Below are 19,023 nucleotides of genomic sequence, written 5' to 3' on the forward strand. Positions count from 1 at the left end.
GTATAGATACACATACATGTATGAACAACAGTATGTATGAACTGCTCTTCCATCCAGGCCAGACAGGACCTGGTGACTGGCTTCCCGACTAGCGCTGGGTGTGTTGCTTTGTATAGGAATTTTATAAGAGCTGTTTGCATCGGTGTGACGGCGTTTCAGAAAGCAACTCCTTAGATCAATTCAGATGAGTGTTGGTGCCGAAATAAATGGATGCAAAGGTCAGACAGTGATTCATATACGGTGCTAATCAACTTCATGTCTGCTGAGCTGCAGATTACTTTGGTATTGCTTCCTCGGCGCCGCACTACAGCGGGAAAGCTGAAGCAGAAGGTTGGTCAAACAGGACAGTCGCTTTTCATGGGAGGGCAGTAGCTGCCGAGGCTTAACTGTTGAGAAAGGTTTTCTTTTATAGGTGGAAGCCTAGAGAAGCACACCTGGCCCCCGTGTTTTGGATTCTGACTAACTTGGAATGCTTTTGTGATGGAGAAGTTACCAGCTTTGCAGAAGAAAGCAAACTCATTGGCTTCTGGGAGGAAGAGCTGGAGAATGTGTAAAGTCTGTGAGATGTAATGCAGAGACACAGCCTAAGTGCGTTAGTTCTGAGTCCTAAGCTCTCTGGATATGCCGAGAGACTGAGCAACCACTGAGCTCTGAAGTCACGCCTTAAGAACAAATCACTCCTCTAGAGCACTTGTCATCAGCACATCTCCAAGTCCTTTATAAATGAAGCCACTTTCTTAGTTTCTCCTTCACAGCTGAGGAGACAGGCACTGCTAATGACCTGGGGAACAGACAGACCAAGGTGGAGCCAGGACCAGAAGTCATCCATCCTGAGATGGGGATGGGGACATGGGACTGAGGAATTGTAGAATATGACAAGAGAGCGGAGCCCATGCAAAGTTTGGCCTCCAAATTGTGTAGAGAGTCCCAGAGCAGGGAATTAAACCCAGCTGCCTCATCACCCAGCCCAACCATTTCCCTGCAAGAGTGTGCTTTTGGGTAGGGTTATTCCAGAGGCTTTTACAGAGAGTCTCCTGGTGCCTCACTGTAGATGTGCTGTGGAAAAATCCCACCTGGCAATTCATCCTGGAGCGCAAGTGGGGGGCGAGTGTCTGCGTTTGCCATGGAGAAGCACAAATGGTCGGGGAGCCCGAGTTCACCGCGGTGCCGGTTGTCTCCTCTGGGCATTCCTCCTCGCGGCGCTGCTGCGTGTGTGGCCTAGTTTTAACGAGGGATTTTCGACAGCAGTGGTGGATGTTGACATTTTCCTCTATTTTAGGGTTGGTTTTTTTCCTTCTTTGGGTTTGAGCCGAGCACCCAGTGTAGCGAGCGGCTCGGGGGTGTGTTGATTCAGCCCCTCCGACAGCAGGTACCGTGTCCTACAGGCTACTTTATAAACTCCCAAAGACGGTTTGTGCTTTCTTTGCGCCGTTATTTCTATTGAAAATTAGTTTCTGCCTCATACTTCTGGTAATAGAAACATTATAATTTCCAGTCCAAATTTACTTATGGCCTTTTTATTCTTTGTTTATTTCTAGTCACTGATCTTGAGGAGCTATTTTTCTTCCTTGGTGTTTGCCTTTGAGTTATTTCTGGATCGCAGCGATGACCCCTCTCAGTCTCTGTTTGGTTACGCTAAAAAAAGCCGGTTACTCTGTTCTCCCATAGAGGAATCCCCCTTGTTCTGATTATCCCACCAGCCTTGGTCGGTCTCTGGCTTTTTTGGAGTTCAGTGTGTGTGTTGAAGAGGGGCCCATACAAACCCGCAGCGTCCCGCCTGCTTCCCCCGGGTTCTGGGCTGAGATGGCTTCGCTTGTCACAAGAGTCGCATGTGATTTTCAGTAAATAATACATGGTTTTGTTTTAGAAACCAAAAATCCCAACCACCATTCAATGCATGCAAAAGCAAATTATTGTCTGTGAAGAGTAAGGAATGGTGCGTAATTCTTTGGAGAGCTAAGGGATGGAATATTTCTTGGGACAGTCTGGTTGCTGAAGGTATTTAAATAGTCTGGTTCCCTTGCTCTGGGAGAGCGGGACAGGTAATGCCACCAGCCCTTTATAGACTTTAAGTTTAGGGCAGGATGGTATTTTGTAGTAATGAGGGGAAAATCTAAACACAGCATTTATGGGTTGTGTCAGAACTATCTGATTATTTGCAAATCACAGCAAAAGCTCCCAAACCTGGCGCATTCTGCCCCGTAATCGGAGCAGGGTTTGCCGGGCAGCCCGGGTGAGCCCAGCGAACCAGAGAGCATCTGGCTTCTGACTTCAAACTGTTCTGCACAGCTGGTGTGCGCAGAACACAACAGGGTGGGGAGGTAGAGGCCTGGTAGGGGTATCCAGCTGGCAGGAAAACCAGAACCAAATTGCAAGGTGTACAAAACAAAATAAATAAAGTGAGGTCTGGGAAAATCTGTCCCTGGTGTGCAAAAAACAGCGAGTGGAGTTATTGTGCCATTTGGAGGTATGGGAGGTGCAGGTAGCAAGTAAGAGCTGGAAGCCATAGGTCATAATTTCAGTCGAGGTAACAGAGAAGCTGCTGGCACCGCGTGGCTTTCTGCCAGCACAGATTGGGCCTAATATTTGTTTTCCCGAGTAAAAGGGCTCAGCCCATCTCACAGCCTGCCTGGAGAACAAAGGAGCGAGACAGATTTAATGCTCGTTCTGTTAATTGCCCAATGGCCATTCTTTCAGCGCAGATCTGTGTTTATGTGCCAGAATAATTTGAGTTTGTGTCTGACACAGGAGATCTGACTTGTGGAGGGACTTCAGTCTGTTATTCGTGGAGGACTGGGGAAATGAGAGCATCTCCTCCCTGCCCTCACCGTCTGCAGCTGAAGACACCTTGCACGTAGGAGCTGTTTCCTCTCGATGGCCAGAGAGGTGAGTGACACGCAAGCCCTCTTTTTATGCAAAGTGAGAGGGGAGGAAAGAGAGAGAGAAGGGACAGAAAGGTCCTGAAGGGTTTTCTTCAGCCTGGCTTCATTTGGAGGTGACAACTTCATATGTCAATTTAAATTAAGCCAGTTCAAAGAGCACCCATCCCAGAGCCTCCGATACACTCTGGAGGTGGCAGCTGTGGGGCGCGTTGGGTGACAGCGAGGGAGGGAGCTGAGATGAGGCTCTCCACGGGCTGCTTTGTCCCTGGTATGTGTGTGATCCCATGGAATCACCATAGTGAAGTTCACCCCGTTTTCTGTGTCGCATGTTTGGGCCTAGTGTTCTGCAGTGTCAGGTCCAGGTATCTTGTACTTGGGTCTTGGTTTTTCTGCAAACCTCCTGATCTGAATAAGGGTTCAGTAGAAACCTTGTTTGGGTGTTGAATGGTTAATGTAATAGAAAGCTGACACCTGCGTCTGCAGCCTCCAATGCGGCTGAATAGCATTTCATGATGGCAGGGAGATAATTCAGTAAAACCAGGCCCTGCTCCCTGGGTGATGAATGAAACTCAAGTGAGGTAGAGGTCACTCGTGTTAATCTGAAGCAAACAGGACTGTAGGACTGGGGGAAGAGGGCGAACCTCCTTTTATGTACAAATTCTATAGCTCAGAGGAAACGCTTCCTAGTAAACATTTGCAAAGTATCCATGCCGTTCGCCTTTTCTGAGAGGAAGGGCAAATGGTTTTTCTGCTTCGTTTGTGCAGGTCTCGCGTGTTGGTAGGTGTGCAAATGGTGCTGGGTGGCAGTGTCTCGTACAAGCGAGTGAACCGCAGAGGCAGCCGTGCAAGGGAAGCGCTCGTCTTTCCCCGCAGCTGCAACGAGACCTTTATCACAGGAGGAGCAGGTGGGGCTGAGCCTGCTTTGTAAGGAAGCTTCAGGAAGAGAGAAGAAAAACAGGAATCCTCCTAAAGCGCTGGCAGAGGAGCAGAAAGCACTGTATCTGTGCTGTATTTTTGATGACCCAAGGAGCATCCAGCACTGCTTTATTTTCCTTTGGGTTTTGGAGCATCTTTTTCCTAACTTCTTACGGCTTGGAAATCTGTGAGCAGTTTATGGCTGTGCGGAGCTGGGGAGGTGACATTTGGGAAGAAGGGATAAACAGCAGCTTTTTGAGATCAGGACCAAAATGATTGCAGAAGATGATACAGATATGAAACACAAGCAGGCAACTTTGCAGGAATACTGACAGCCTGTTATAAGGACGGCGTGCGAAGGCTGGGTATGACGTTGTGCTGCTGATGTTCTCTGTCCCAGATCCTCTGCGGGGCTGTGAATCAGGTTTTTCCACGCTGCTTAACTTTAGTTACTGATATGCCTGTATAAGGTCATCCCAATTACAAGTCTTCTGTGGCTCTAACCCCTTTGCAATGTTTCTTTTATGAGACGAGTAGGCATCAGGCACTTACATTTCCAAGGGCACGTCCCCTGTTCTCTCTTAGACTGTGTTTTCCCGTCAAATGTAGCAGGAGCAAGTGACCAGCAGGTTAGAATGAGTTTGATTTTCTGAGTCACGGGATCATAGGATCATTTCAGTTGGAAGAGACCCTTAAGGTTGAGTCCAACCATAACCCAACTCTAGCACTAAACCATGCCCTTAAGAACTTCATCCATATGTCTTTTGCTTAGCACAGTGGCAAGACCAAACTTTGTTTAGTTTTAGTGATAGGTGACAGCAAAACAGAAGAGAAAAGGGGCTGGAAGTTGATAACATCTTGGCTTTTGTTTGCAACCAGACCTTTCTGGAGGTATGGCTCATTCAAACCAGCAGTGCCGCCTGCACAGGGAGTGTGCGCGAGGCTCTGAGCGGGGAAAGGGGCTACTTGGTTTCTCCTGTGTGTAGGTGCAGGTTGAGCAGAGCCGTTGCTTTCGGCTGCGAGGCAGCGAGGGCGGTGCAGCTGCAGGGTTGCACCGTGCCTCGCTGGATCCCTCCTGCTCTTGGATCCTTCTTCGCGCTGGGTAGCAGGCAGCATGACCGCAATGTGATGCTCGGGCTGTAGGCCGCATTGTCATGTTGGGAAATGCATTGCCTCAGAGCCTTCAGTCGATCTCCTGGGCTATTTATTTCCTGTTAAACCCAGAAAACCTGGGATTTCCACGTGATTTTGAAGCTCAGAGCTCTGATGAACAGAGAAATCCTGTCTCCTTGTGTTCATTCATTGCTGGCTTCTGATTCCTCCCTTTCTCTTTCATTATCTCAAATGCTTTAGCAAACCTCATTTTCAAAGCACCGTACCGTCTCATGGGCCACTGCTCACTTGAGTTTCCCTGCGTGGGCATCACGGTTTAGTAGGAAATGCAACACTGGTTTGAAATGTTTGGCAGACAACATAGGGGAAGAAACATCTGTGAGTTATTAAGGGCGAGAGGAATGTCTTTTACCTTCAGAGTTTACAGATAGTTTTTTCCCTTTTCGGCATTGTCTGCGTCCGGAAGGCGTCTGTCTTGGGGAGTTATTTCGGCTGTGCAGCCCGTGTGGAGCTGCCTGGGGCACCTCGTGTGGCTCCGCACTCGGTTCAGCATTTCACCGCTGGTCACTGGTGAGCTGATCCCGCAGTGCTGGACTCCCGTATTTCATTCTGTAACCGTTCATCCTCAAGTGAACCGCAGGTTTGAGCTCTTCCCCAATGAGATAAAAAAAGCTCTTTTTTTGTGGTAGAGTTTTCCCACTTGTTAGGTTTTGTGTGTGGAGGTCAAATCTTTGCTTTATGTTTCATTTTCATGGCCTGTTGGTGTTTCCTTTCCATCCCTACTGTGTTCCTGGCAAGAAGGGTGGAGAGATATCATAACACAAGCGATGCCCTTGTTTCCCCAGCTTCACTGTGACACAGAGGTGCGTGGCTGTCACTTATTTTTGCAGTTTTCCGCAGAAATCATCTTTAACTCCGGCCATTAAAAGCATATTGGACTCACCAGTCTGTTACACTTGCTAAGGTGCAGGAGGTGCCCAACACCTGGGGATTACATTTGAAATGGCAAGGCGGTGACCCCTGTGTGCTATGCGCCGGAGAGCTCCACACCCCACCGAGCGGCTTCGTAAAGGTTAATTAAAGGAAAAGGTGCCAGTAGATGGCACTCATGAATACACAGCATTATCTCAGGGTTTTGCAGGGTCACAATCAATACTTTTGGGCATGTGTAGCACAAGCGTGCAGCGTTGCCATGCGGAATCCACAGACGGGGCAGGCGGGCAGCGCTGCAGCCAGAACGGCCTTGGGGAGCCCGGAGTGAGGAGCAGCAGCCTCTGGATTTGATGGCCATTCTGGGCAGACAGTTTACTGCAGGGTCAAAATTATTTTTGCTTGGAAAATTACAAAGTGGAACAGTTAGTATAGGAAGTGAGATTCTGAAGTACAGTGGGTTGTTCTGCAGTCTTAACGTGTAAATGGGACTGGCAGTGCCTCCCCATTTCCCTTATGTAGGGTAGGATTGATGTGTTTGTCTTGTTTGGGTAGCTCATGGAGTTGCTATGGATTGGCCACTGCTTATGGGCCAGCACCCCAAGAGGAGGTGACAGCAGGGGACAGGGCAGATGCCGATGTCACCCTGCATTGAAGCACCACCGGGGCTGCAGCCCACCTGAGCTAGGATTTGGCTTCATATTTTTGGAGACGGGGGAGGAAAATTCCTGTGTGAGCTCTTTTGCTTTGGGGTTTGCCTCTTTGAACCACAACCAAAAGAGTTCAAAGGCTGTGAAGCTTGAGGTGCTTTCAGTCCCAATGCCTTCTGACATCAAACCACTACACAGCAAACAGCTGAGACCCCTCTCCTCCTGTCTGCTGCGTCCATCCAGCTGGTCCTGAGCAGATCACTCATTTCTTAGTCTCTTTATAAGGGGACTGGTCTTGGCATCAGGACTTTCCACCTCTCCAAGGAGTGCACTCTGTGGCACTGGGAGGAGTTGGGCTTCCAGTTGTGCTGTCCCAGTGTCCCCGTCCTCGGACAGACCTGCTCACCTGCTGTGTGGTGCAACACGTGGCTTCAGCCTGCCAGCTTTCATTGCTGGTGGGGTTCAGCTGCCATTAGAAGACAGAAACGGCACCGCAGGCCACCTGAGGGCACAGTGTCAGCAGCCAGTGAGCGCAAGGTGTGGGCTCTGTTTCTGAGCCAGAAGAGCAGTGTGTTCCCACTCCATGGGACTTGTCAGCCCAGCAATGATGAGTGAGGCAAAAGCAAAGGCTGCAAAGCTTGTCCTGCCCAGCTCTGGTGCGAGAAGGTGATAAGGGATTCATTGTGCAACCAGGAGATAATTGGCAGCAGTAGCACAAAGCAGTGCCAGTCCCTTTTGCTATTGCAATTGTCCAGACATTTTGTTCGCAGCTGTAGCTCACCTTACCGTGCGGTGGGTCTGTTCTGGACCATGCACTGTTTTGAACAGAGCGCGGCTGCCACCTAAAATCAAGCAGGATGGCTCAAAGGTTGCGTGCAGGATTTAGTGTGAAAATGCGTTTTGCTGATGCAGGGCTTGTGGGAGGCAGCTGGTGAAGGACTGACCTGCAAAGGGCAAGGCAGCCTCCTCTCCCCTCTCTGTTCCTCACTGCAGATGCTGGGAAGTGTAGCTCAGGCTGTACAACCCCTTACCTCCTTGTGAGGAGGAGGAGCTGGGCTCTGCGTGCCTCAGCCTGAACTGACAGATCGCATCTCTCGGGGATGGCTGGCTTGAAGGAGCTGGGACTGGGTTTCTAATGATGTCTGTGTAGCAGAGTGAACAGAGAGCTTTTGGCTTAGTTGAAAGCCATGCTGCCCATCCCTTACTTACCTTTCTCAGTGTCGCAGACTGCAGCCCAGGCTTGATGTGTCTGCCCCGTGCACGGGAAGAGCCGAGTGAGGCTGCTGGGCTCCACTGCAGCTTGACTTGCAGGTGTCAGCTCCAAGCAGAAAGCATGGGTAGGGTCACTGGGCTTGCCTGGTGGTCCCTTGAGACCTCCAGTCCCAGTTAATGGGAGCTGAGACAGTGACGGTTGAGCCTGACCTGCACAGCAACATCGTCGCCACTTGCCAGCTTTGAGTCTGTGTGTCACACCGCCCTGTACAGAGCGAGCGTGCCCTGGAGACGATGCCCAGCCCCGTGTCAGTCCCCAGGCTCTGCCCCTGGAGCTGCTCCCTCCAGAAAGGGTTCCTCACTTGGGGTCTGCAGGGCTGCACACAGACCTCTGAGTCGCAGCAAAGACAGCCCTCGCCAGAAGGATGGTGCTTCTGTTCCTCTGATGATGAGGAGTTTATCTGGCATTTCCTCCCCGCTCTGCTGAGACTTTGAACTTGTGGGATTTCCCCCCTCACCATGGGATGGTTATTCCTGCTGGGGCGAGCACCCATCACCTCCTTGAGCAGTTGCTCTCTCTTGGGCTGTGCCAGATAATTGGCCTGTTTCCCTGGTGTGGAACCAACAGCTGTGCAAGACAGCTAACAAGAAGCAGCCAGGGTAGCAACAAGATTAAAAATATGTATGAAAAAACATCTTGTTTCAACTGCAAGGATGCACTGAAGCATAAGAATCTAGGTCCTGCAGTAAGCCAGAGGCAGACTGGGTTGGCATTCAGACTGGCAGTCGCACAGTAAAGCAACTCTGGTAGCATAGGAGAAGTGAGGGCAGGAGCCCAGTCTCGTTTACACTGGTGTAAACTGGAGGCATGTCATGGAATCACCAATTACACTTGGCTGCGTCCTTTATCTGCAGTCCAGCAGGGGTACACGGTGTCAGGAGAGCCGGGGGGATGCCACTGAACCCGGTGCTGGCTCTGGTCCTCTCTGCTTGTGGCCTCAATCCGGGATGGTACCTTCCCTTGGGAAGATTGTTTATACGGCACCGTTATCTGCTCAGCAGACACCCGGAGCAGAGAGGTGGATGTTGAGTGCGGTGACACCGTCCTGGTGGGCTCTAGGTGGCACTGGCACAAGCAAGATTGTCAGTGAAGGTGTCAGAGTGACACAGGTGGAGCTGGTGCCGCAGTGAAACAGGTTGCTTGTTCTTCTGTGCAAATAATAAAGGAAAGGTATTTAATTTTAATTTCTATTTTAAGGGTGATTGTTCTTGGCTGGGTTGGGTCCCTGTAACACTTCACAAAGTGATTTCAGATAGTTGAAGGCTGTCAACGCACCTCAGTCATTTTCCTCTCAAGCAGTGAGGGATTTTTGAGAGGGAGGTTTCTGACATATCCTTGCATTGAAGCAGCTCAGGCTGGCAGGGGAACTCATCAGCTAAGGCACTTTTGTGACAAAGAAGGCTATCTTGGTACATTGGCTACAGGTTGCACACATGCAGCCTGAAGAGATGAAGGCCTGCTGTGAGATCTTTTCACGGAGAAGAATTCGTTTGCTCATGGAAGGAGATGGTTTCTCTGTTTATATGCTAAGTTTACCAGGGACCACAAATCCATTAGCTTCAGATTTCATGGGTACCAAAAGAATAATAAAATCACAGAATCATTTCGGTTGGAAGAGACCCTCAGGATCATCGAGTCCAACCGTAACCCAACTCCAGCACTAAGCCATGTCCTTGAAAACCTCGTCTAAACGCCTTTTCAACCCCTCCAGGGATGGTGACTCCAGCACTGCCCTGGGCAGCCTGTTCCAATGCTTCACAACCTTCTCCATGAATAATTTTTTCCTGATATCCAATCTGAAAAAAGGGAAATATCTCACGTAAGATGGGGGTCAGTGGAACAGTTGGGCGACCGTGCAGGTTTGTAGCCTCTGTGGCCCACGAGTCACCGCAGCTGAGCAGGGATTCCCGTGGCAGCTCCGTGAGCACTGCGGTGTCAGCGGCCCAGGGGACACAGACCCCGAGCGGGCACAGCAGCAGCGCAGGACAGGCCCAGAGCTTCTCTCAGTCCCTGTCTCCCGCAGCACTGGCGTCTCATGTTTATCTTGGAAATCAGACCCTCCAGCCCCATCCCATACACTAGCAATTCTAATAAAAATAATAATTGGCTTCAGTTCATTGCATTTCACATTTTGATGTCAGCTGGGGATTTCATCCTGATCCCATCTCTTGATTAGGTGGCATCTTTAAGCAGCAGATTAATAACCCTGACTGTATTCTCTGAACACCCAGCATTCACAGCCAGAGACGAGGGCTGGAATGCCATGCTGTATGTACTTGGCTGAAGCTGATCACAAGGTCATGCTCAAGATCCTTGAACTATCTTTTTGCATTTGGTTTTGATCTGATCTAGATGGACAATAAACCTTCCTAAACTTGCCATGAATCAAGTGTTCTGCCATCCCGTGGGTGCATGTTAAAATTGATGCTTTCTTGAGTTTTTTAAAGAAGATGGTCGCTGGAATTGATATGAAAAGGTCTCCACATCTAGGACAGGTGTCCCTTTCTATGAGTTCAGGGTCTCATGAGTATATCCTCCCTTAGTCTTGGGGCTCAAAACTCTCACCCAGCTCTAGACATTTTACGGGTTGAAAATGGAGGCACAGTGATTCGTGGCAGTTCCAATGAAGAATCAATGTTGAATGACAAGTATTTTTTGAGGACAAGATAAACTTGCTGCATTTGCCCATCTTGCCGTGGTGGTTTTACTGGCAGATTTTACCCCTACAGCATATAGCAGCATAGTTACGTATATCTGTTCCTAAAGAGAAGTAGTTTGTCACCTCCACTGAGACACTGCAGTGCGGGGGGACGTGCGTGGTCGTGTATCGGTAAATCTGGTGTTTGAGCTTGGCCGTGCTGTTCTGCACCTGGGGTGACACAGAGTTGTGCTCTCTGACGCCAAGAAGGACTGGAAACCGTTCTGTGCTGGTTGGATACGTAGGGTAAATTTTGGTTTTCTCAGGCCTGAGAGCAGATTGAATTCAACCTCTTCAGCAGATAAAACCCAGGATGGGGATCTCCTGCAGGCATTCCCATCCCTTGGTTCCTTTCTGAGAGATTTGTGAACCTGGTGCCTAATATTAATCTGAGAGTATTTCTGTTATATGTAATCAGCTATATCTCTGTCTGAGCTTTGAATTTTATATCACAAGTGTTCCTGGAGGTGGATTATATCCCACTTGATTGTTTACAACAGTTGTGAAGATTCAGCAACATTTTGATGAGGTGTAGCAGAGGTATATTAAGAAGTGTATCTTTTGAATGCAGTCTTTAGTAGTTGATCGGTATCTAATTGGCATGTGTTAACAGTTGAAGCATTAACTTTGAGTAGGAAAATTATGATTTGAGGTTAAAATATAAACTAAAATAAAAGTACAGTTGTTCTTAATATGAAGACTTTGTTAATAAAGTCTTATACTGACTTAAGTGTTTACAGTAGGTATTTTTAAAGCAGATGAGGATGGCATAAATGAAACATTTTGTCAGTTAGTGCTGTAAGGTTCAGAAAGAGTTATCTATGGAGGTAATTTCCATCTCCTCTGAGGAAGGATTCAGACTCTGTTGTTTCGTGGGAAGGTTTTTTTCCAAAGCACGTTCCTGGATGTGAATGTTGTTCTTCTTGGGGGACATGGTCTCAGGGCTCAGCAGTTTGGCCACGGGGCTTCTCCAGGCTGTGGTGATCATCATCCATGGAGGTCTGAGGCTGCAGCACCCAAACCCATTACTGCAGCCAGGGTAGATACCTGCGGGTGTGTTGAGAACAGGGTGAAACCCGCGTTTCACAAGGGCAAGGTGAAGGACGAGTTTCCTGGGATGAGACGACAGTGCATGTGCAGATCCCAGGGGAAGACACGTTTGGTGCCTGGCGTGCCCACCAAGGCGCAGTCTCCAGTAATAACGAGGGGATGTCCCTGTCCTGTCTTGTTATTCTTGCACCTGAGCTGAGAGGATCCTCAGGACAGCACAGTCATGCAGGAATCCTCTTTAAATGAGGGGCATTTGCTGCCAGACCCTGCCCTGCCCCACGCAAGGTTTGCAGTACACGTGGGGTGGGAAGGTCATCTAAATGTTTGCAGAATTTGCCAGCAAACAGGGTAAACCGAGGCACAGAGCGGCTCAATGACTTACCCTCCAAGAGGCAGCACGTGAGGCCAGTGGCACAGCGGGAAGGTCCCTGTGCCAGCCTCACCTTGTCACCTGCCCCAGGCTGTGTCACTGCCCTGGGCACCTTCCCTGCTCAGGGGCCTGGGTTGTTCGCAAGCAGCGCTCGTGTGTCCTCCTCGCTCCGTCTGTGCCTGCATCTCAGCAACACCAGATCCCAGAGCTGAGCAGCTGGGAGCCCTCGCTGCTGGCAGCCAGCCGGCCTGGTTCCCATCGCTACGTGTCGGTAGGTGGTTCCTGTCTAATGAAGCTCCTTTCCAAGGGAGGCAGTTGACGTGCTCCAGCATCGCCAGATGGTCCCTTTACCTCTTCTGCTCTCACGCTCCCTCGGAAACATTAATGATCCCTAAACCCCTCTGATGGAGGGGCTCCTTTTTGTGACAGCCTCATTACGTGGTTATCAGGAGCTGCCACTATCCAGGTTGTCACGACAACCAGCCTGATTCAGAGCCGCTGGGAAAGGTCTGAACCTCCGGCAAATAACCAGCCCCAGCTCCCCGCAGATGCTCACCCGCAGCCAATCGCCGGGGCGCTGGGAAACCATGACATCATGGGCCAAGCAGCCCCCAACATTTAATTGTTAGCTTTCAGCAGCCCTCCGTGTGCCTTTCCCCCCGCCGCTCCGCGCATCAGCCCCCGGTGCAGCTCCACCGGTCCTGCCGTGGTACCGCTTCACACCTCGGCTCGGTGGGGCTGGCGGGGGTTCCCTGGAGCCCCCACCTAAACCAGCCTTGGCCAGGAGCAGGAGCCGTGGTGGCCGAGTGCTTGTGCAAAAAGCTGCAGGGCAGCCTAACACCCGTAGCTGTTCGGAGCCAGAAATAGGTTGCTGCTTGTTGGGGTTTTGTTAATGGGGATGGGAGTTAGTTGTCAGAGTTATTTTTATCTGCAGGACAAGCTCTCTGGCAGCTACCACTGAGTATGGGAGATTAATGGGATCTTTACTCCCCCCCTTCCCATGAAAACCACTGACACGCAGCTGCCAGTCACGCTGTGTCGCTCAGGTTGTGTCGTGTTTGCCAGCAAGGTGTGATAAATGCGGCAGAACCAGTTCTGTAGCGGATGGAGAATGTGTCCACCTTCCTGCCCAGCTGAAGCAGAAAGGGGTTTGTTCCGTGGCCTCGTGCCTTCCCTGGGGTGTATCCGAGCCACCCTTGGGGCTGCGTACCCCATTCAGGTTACATCCTACACAGCACTGACTGAGGTGTCCTGCAGATGGGTGGATGCAAAGCCTTCCCGAATGCCTGCCATGCTTGAGCACATTCCCTGTGAAAGCAGGATCAGGCAGCTCTTCGAAGGGATTCCTCTTTTTGCTCAGGGAAGACTTTTCTTTGTTTAACTTCCCAGCCACCCCAGCTAAGTGTTTCTGGAAGCGCTGCTGCTTGGTCCCTTACTGAGACATTTAGCCGTGCACGCCTGTCTCGCACAAGGACGGGTGCTGGTAGTTTCGGGCAGGGTGAGCCGGCAGCACTACAATCGGTTTGGGAGGGTCTGTCTGATTAGATCTAAAAGGTGACGTTCCCTGGCTTTTGGCCTCTGGAGTCCTCAGGCGTCTTTCAGTGGAACAAAGGCTACCAGAAGGCTATTTGCTGCTCAGAGCTAATATGTCTTTCTCTGGCTTTGCTGCACTGGCTGCCTAACCCTGTGTTTCCATGGGGCTGCATCTTCAGGGATGGTTGTCCCTGGGCTGGAGGGGCTGAGGAGCCTCTGCACAGCCGGGCACAGAGACACTCCAGCACCATGGTCCTGATACAGCCAGTCCTGCCTCTTCTAGCGCATGAGAAAGGAGCTGTCGGGGCTGGTGATGGACCTGGTCCAGCCGGGTCACTCCTTCTACTACTCAGACTCCTAAAGGACCAGGCATTGCCGCTAGAATTAGGGCAGCTTTTGAGTTTCCTTTTGCAGGGTGAGACCCTTGCTGAAAACGCAGGGCTCAGGCAGGCCCTGCGGGACCGGAGGCCAGGCCTTGGGGATGTGCAGGCTCTGGAAGGGTTTCCAGTCACACAGGACTGGCATCTAGCAGGGACCAGCCTGCTTCCCCACGCCCTGCGGGGACAAAGCCGGCACCTTGTCCACGTCTGGGCCGGATCAGGCTGAGCGAGACTCTGCAGGTCTGGCCCATCCTGGGTGTCAGACCCGTGGAGCGAGTCCAGCTCGCGCTGCCGAGCCCTGGGCTGTGTGGGTGCCCAGGCCATGCAATCACTCGGCTTTTCCCTCTCTAGCAGTGTGCCGCGAGCAGCGTGCCCGTTTTCGGCACAGCTGGCTGCTCACGGTGTGCGGAGGAGCCCTCCAGCTCCTGTATGGCTGGGGTGATGGGCAAGAAAACTCTGCAGTTTGGGCTGTTTCCCCTTTTTGGTCTCTGCCTTTGCTTCTTCTCTTTGTCTCCCTTCCCAGAAAGGCGTGGGACAGGCATGGGGCATCAACCTCCTGTCAGGCAGGGGAGAGTTCGCTTCTATCATCTGGCAGCTTAAAGATAGTTGGAGAACCCAGGAAGGCTGAAATAGCACAGGTTCAAGGGCTTTGTGGTCTCCAAAGGCACAGACTTTTGAAAACTCTCTGTGATTTTCAGTAAAAGCTCCACCGTGCACAGTCAATGTTTGCAAGGTTTCCTCAGCTCCCAAGAGAGTCGTAACTTTGGACCAGGCTGAGAATAAGGGATCTGATCGTGCTTTTTCACCGTGTGCAGTCACGGAGTCAGGTTTCTGCTCTTCCACAGGGGAAGGGAAGCTGAAACTCTTCCTTCATCTGCTCTCGCCCAGCCTTCGGCAAAGTCAGACAGAAGCCAAGCCACCGGGCTTGCTGTCTCAGAGAGCCTGCACTTCTCTTATAGTGCTTTCAAGAATAGCTTTGCTAATAGTTTACGCTAAAGCTATGTTTTACTTGGACTTTTTAAATGAATGGAAGTGATTCACCCACGGGTTTGGCCCTAACATCTGTAGTTGCCTGACTTGGTGCTGTGTCTGCAGCTTTTCCTCCTTTGGGAGCCCGTGAGCAGGACACACACCTCACCCCACATGGGCTGGGGCGTGGGGCTGATAAATAACCCACCGTTCCGTGTCCGAAACAATTGGGAATAGTTTTTACTCCAGAGGTGGCCGGGTGCTGCTTGTCCGCTACCTGCTCAGCCCTTTCCCGCTCGTGGGCTGTTTTTAAACAGCAGTTTGCACCACCCGTGTGGTTTGCAGGTATGGGAACCCTGCTGGGAACCCTCACAGATTCTTTAGCCGCGTTCCCTTCATCGCTGCCGCCGGGGGACGTTCCTCTAAGCCTGCACAGACTTTGAAGGTGGAAGAGATGGGCCAAAGCCCTCTGCAAACTACCCTGTCTTAGCTTGACGAGGGAGAGTGTGTCCTGTACAGGGCTTACCCCATCTGCTTGTCCCGGCCCCTCTGGATGCACACCCTGCTGTCACTGCACCACAAAGTGCAAGGCACCTTTTCCAGCACCAAGGGACAGCAGCCTCGCAGGATTGCTGCCGGCTTAAGAGGATCTCGACACATCCATGCGCAGGGGTACTTTGCAGGGATGGATGCAGCACTGGCAATGTGCTTACAGCTTGTCTGTGATCACCGCAGAGCCAGTGGCCTAGTGATGGATTGGCTCGTACTGGGGCGGAAAAACCTCGGTGAGGCCTGAGAGTGCAGCAGGAAGGACCAGCGGTGATTCAGTGGGGGCTGCTTGTCACGTCAGTGCTGGCCCGGTGACTCAGTTGCTTCTGCCGCTGGAGAACCCGTCCTCTGGATGAGCTCAAAGGCGGCAGTGTGACCACTCATGGTCAGAGGAGATCACATGCCGTGTGGTGGGGCTGGGAAGGTTCGTTATCTCCTCTTGGGTAATTACATATGACCTGCCTTACCTTGGGCAATAGCAGCCAGCAGAAGGTAGCCGTCATTGCTGCATAATGCATTATTAAACACTACTTTGTGCCTCTCCCTCGGTAAAAAGAAAAAAAGGTCAAAGATGTGCCCATCTTGGGCTGTAAGAGCACAGCCCTTTCCATGGTGCCCGGGCTGCAGGGACCGCACAGCCCAGGCCGGGGCGCAGCTCAGCAAGGCCTGTGCCCAGCTCAGCAAGGCCTGCACCCAGCTCAGCAAGGCCTGTGCCCAGCTCAGCAAGGCCTGCGCCCCAGCCCAGGGGCTCAGCTGGGAGCTTGTGAAATTATGTTTGTCTGTGGATCATTTTTTTCTGAAAATCTTGTAAACACGAGGTCACTCTCATCAAAACACACGCTGTAAAGGATGTTTTTGTGCTGGCGCGTTCGGGGACCTTTGCAGGGAAGCACGCTGTGTCGCAGGAGCGGCTGGCGCTGGTTGCTCACCCCTTGTGCTTGGTGGGTCTGTCCCATGTTTTGGCGCTGGCGGGAAAAGCCCACACGGGCTGTCACGGGACAAACGTCACTTGGGGTAACCCACAATTTCACAGTGCATTTCCTATTCCCTGCAGATGAGGACCAAAGAGCATTATGATCTCATTAATGTTTATAAATATCTAAAGGGTGAGTGTCAGGAGGATGGAGCCAGGCTCTTCTCGGTGACAACCACTGATAGGACAAGGGGCAATGGGTGCAAACTGGAACACAGGAGGTTCCATTTAAATTTGAGAAGAAACTTGTTCCTGGTGAGGGTGGCAGAGCCTGGCCCAGGCTGCCCAGGGAGGCTGTGGAGTCTCCTTCTGTGCAGACATTCAAACCCGCCTGGACACCTTCCTGTGGAACCTCAGCTGGGTGTTCCTGCTCCATGGGGGGATTGCACTGAATGAGCTTTCCAGGGCCGTTCAACCCCTGACATTCTGTGATTCTGATGCCTTTCTGGGCCCCTTTCACTACCAGCCGGCTGCCGGTGCCCGCGGCCGAGCCACGCCGGAGGGGGACCCGGGGAGGAGGGCGCAGTCAGGGTCCCCCCCGCGTCGCGCTTTCCCCACGCAGCTGCCTCGAAACACAAGATTTGCCCCCGCAGCCTGCGCAGCCAATGGGCGCGGCGGGCGGCGGGTGACGACACGGGCTTCGGGGCCGCGGCGGCGCGTCCCGGCGGCGCGCGCGGCGATTGGCGCGTCCCGGCGGCGGCGCGGGGGGGCGGGCGCGCGGCAGATGGGCTGCGCCCGGGGGGGCCTCGGCGGCGGCGCGAGGCCGCGGCGGGGCGGCCGGTGCAGCATGACAGCGCGAGCGGCAGGTAACGGGAGCGGCCGCGGGGTGCGCCCGCCCGCGCCGCCAGGGGCACGGGGCCGTGCGCGCGGCGCCGCGGCGGGAACGGAGCGGGAGGTGGGGGGGCTGGCGGAGCGGGGGGGGCCCGCGCTGCGCCGGTGCCGGGCTTGGCCGCGGGGCTTGTCCGCCATCGGTGACACCTGTGTTACCGGGCAACCGCCGCGCCGGCCGTGAATGGAGACCCGCGCCCTGCGGGAGGCAGCTCCCGGCGCCGCCACGGAGCCTCCGCCGGCTCCCAAGTTGTGTCGGCACCGGCCATGGAGGCTGCCGCGGTGTGCGTGTGCCCAGCGCCCGACAATGCGGTGCTGCGGGCCGTGCTTCTGCAGCGGAGGCAGAGATTCTGGCTATAAATAACTCTCCTCTTTTTTTTTTTAAATACTCTTTATTGGCAACACGCATCTGATTGACCCCTTTACAAACGCCTGCTAAGTTCTCCCCGCAATCCGTGCTCGGTGCCTGGTGCCACACTGGAGCCGGTCGCCGGGTTGTCCCTTTGTCCCAGCCCTGTGCAGCAGCCAGGGAGCTGCTCCAGCCCCACTCTGCCCGCCCGGGCTTCCCCGCGCCGGGGATGCGCTCGGCTCCACTGCCCCCTTTTTGGTCATTCAGACGGTTTTCAGATCCAGTTTTTGCCAGTGCTGGAAATGAACCCTGTTTTAAATACAGTGATGTATTTAATATAGATGGCTGAGGGAATTCGGGCAGGAAAAGCCACGGCTTCGAAGTGAGTAACATCTGAAAGAGATTGTGGCCTGAGCCTGGAGGAGCGGGGCTGTTTCTGGACTGGCAGCCACAAAGGGTGCTGAGGGGGGTTGAATTTTGTCTCTCTCCGTGTGGCTCCATTTTCTGGGGTGGGCCCAACGTGCATTAGGAGTGAACAACCTGGTTATCTGTCAGCGTGGACAGTTCGGCAGACACCCCCAAAGGCTTCGTTCACGTCGTCTCCCCGGTGCCTCACCTGCCCGAATTTGACGCTGTGTGAGGATTGTGGCAGAGGGGAGTCCGCTTTTTGTTTTCCTTCTGGGCACAGCCAGTGATGGCGTTTAGCACAGGGAGCCAGGAGGCCGGAGATCAACGTGGGCTTTGCTGAGCGACTGTCGGGCTGTCATGAATCACCCAGTGAGGAGGAGGAGGAGGAAGACAGGCTCTGGTGGGGGCCAGGGGGGCTGCAGCGCTGGGGCCAGGCCCCTACCTGCCTGTCTGGGGAGGGGAAGAGGGATGGAGATGGTGGGGCTGGAGGGGATGATGAGATGAGATCTTCTCCCCTGGCTCCTCCTCTTGCATGAATCCACCTTCTCCATGGCTGTCGGGCGAGGGGGGGCCAGGCACAGCTGCGATGAGCTGGGGAGAGCCCTGGGGAGGCAGCAGGGATGCCGTGTCCCCCAGGTGGGAGCTGGTGTGATACCTGTGGGCCAGGAACAGCCCGTTCATGCAAAAATGGCACTGGGGGTTTTCAAGCACCTTTGCCTCATCTCTTGTGCAAGTGGGACACAGGCTGCAGAGGAGCCTCACACATCCAGGAAAGGTGTTTGGTCAAGGGTTACCCAATGGCATGAGCAGAAAACAAAGTAAATCAGGAATTTGGGATTATTTGTTTTAGGCCCAGGACGTGGGCTGGTGGGTTGTTTGAGGCTGTGGAGTGGAGGCTGCCGTGACGGGTTATGTGCACCAAGGGGAAGGATCGCCCTGAGCCTGGGTGTTGTGCGGTGACAACGATGCTCAGGCTGCTCTGCTGGAGCTGCCTCCTTGGGTGGCCTGGGCAGAGGAGCTGGTGCAGGCATGGGGTGGGAGGCTGGGTTGGGGTGTTTTGGGGTCTGGCTTCATAAGTTGGGGGCTGCAGGCAGCCTCTTCTGGGCTATGGAGGAGTTTGTGCTCTGAACCGAGACCTGCATGGATGGCATTT

At 52.9% G+C, this 19,023-nt stretch overlaps 1 protein-coding gene across 3 annotated transcripts in view; it reads left to right on the plus strand.

The window, feature by feature from the left end:
• The window catches only part of PAK3 (p21 (RAC1) activated kinase 3), a 111,729-nt gene that overhangs the window by 26,522 nt on the left and 66,184 nt on the right, over positions 1-19,023 (plus strand). The window contains exon 2 of one of the 3 annotated variants that reach the window (XM_065846968.2): positions 2,749-2,886. The exons of 1 other annotated variant lie outside the window; for it this stretch is intronic. The gene's annotated coding sequence lies outside the window, so the exon portion shown is untranslated. Of the gene's footprint in view, positions 1-2,748; positions 2,887-16,990; positions 17,092-19,023 lie in introns of those variants that run through there. One more of the 3 variants, XM_065846967.2, reaches the window with a different exon arrangement.

Source organism: Patagioenas fasciata, chromosome 11 (genome assembly GCF_037038585.1).
Source record: "Patagioenas fasciata isolate bPatFas1 chromosome 11, bPatFas1.hap1, whole genome shotgun sequence".
Taxonomy (NCBI): Eukaryota; Metazoa; Chordata; class Aves; order Columbiformes; family Columbidae; genus Patagioenas; species Patagioenas fasciata.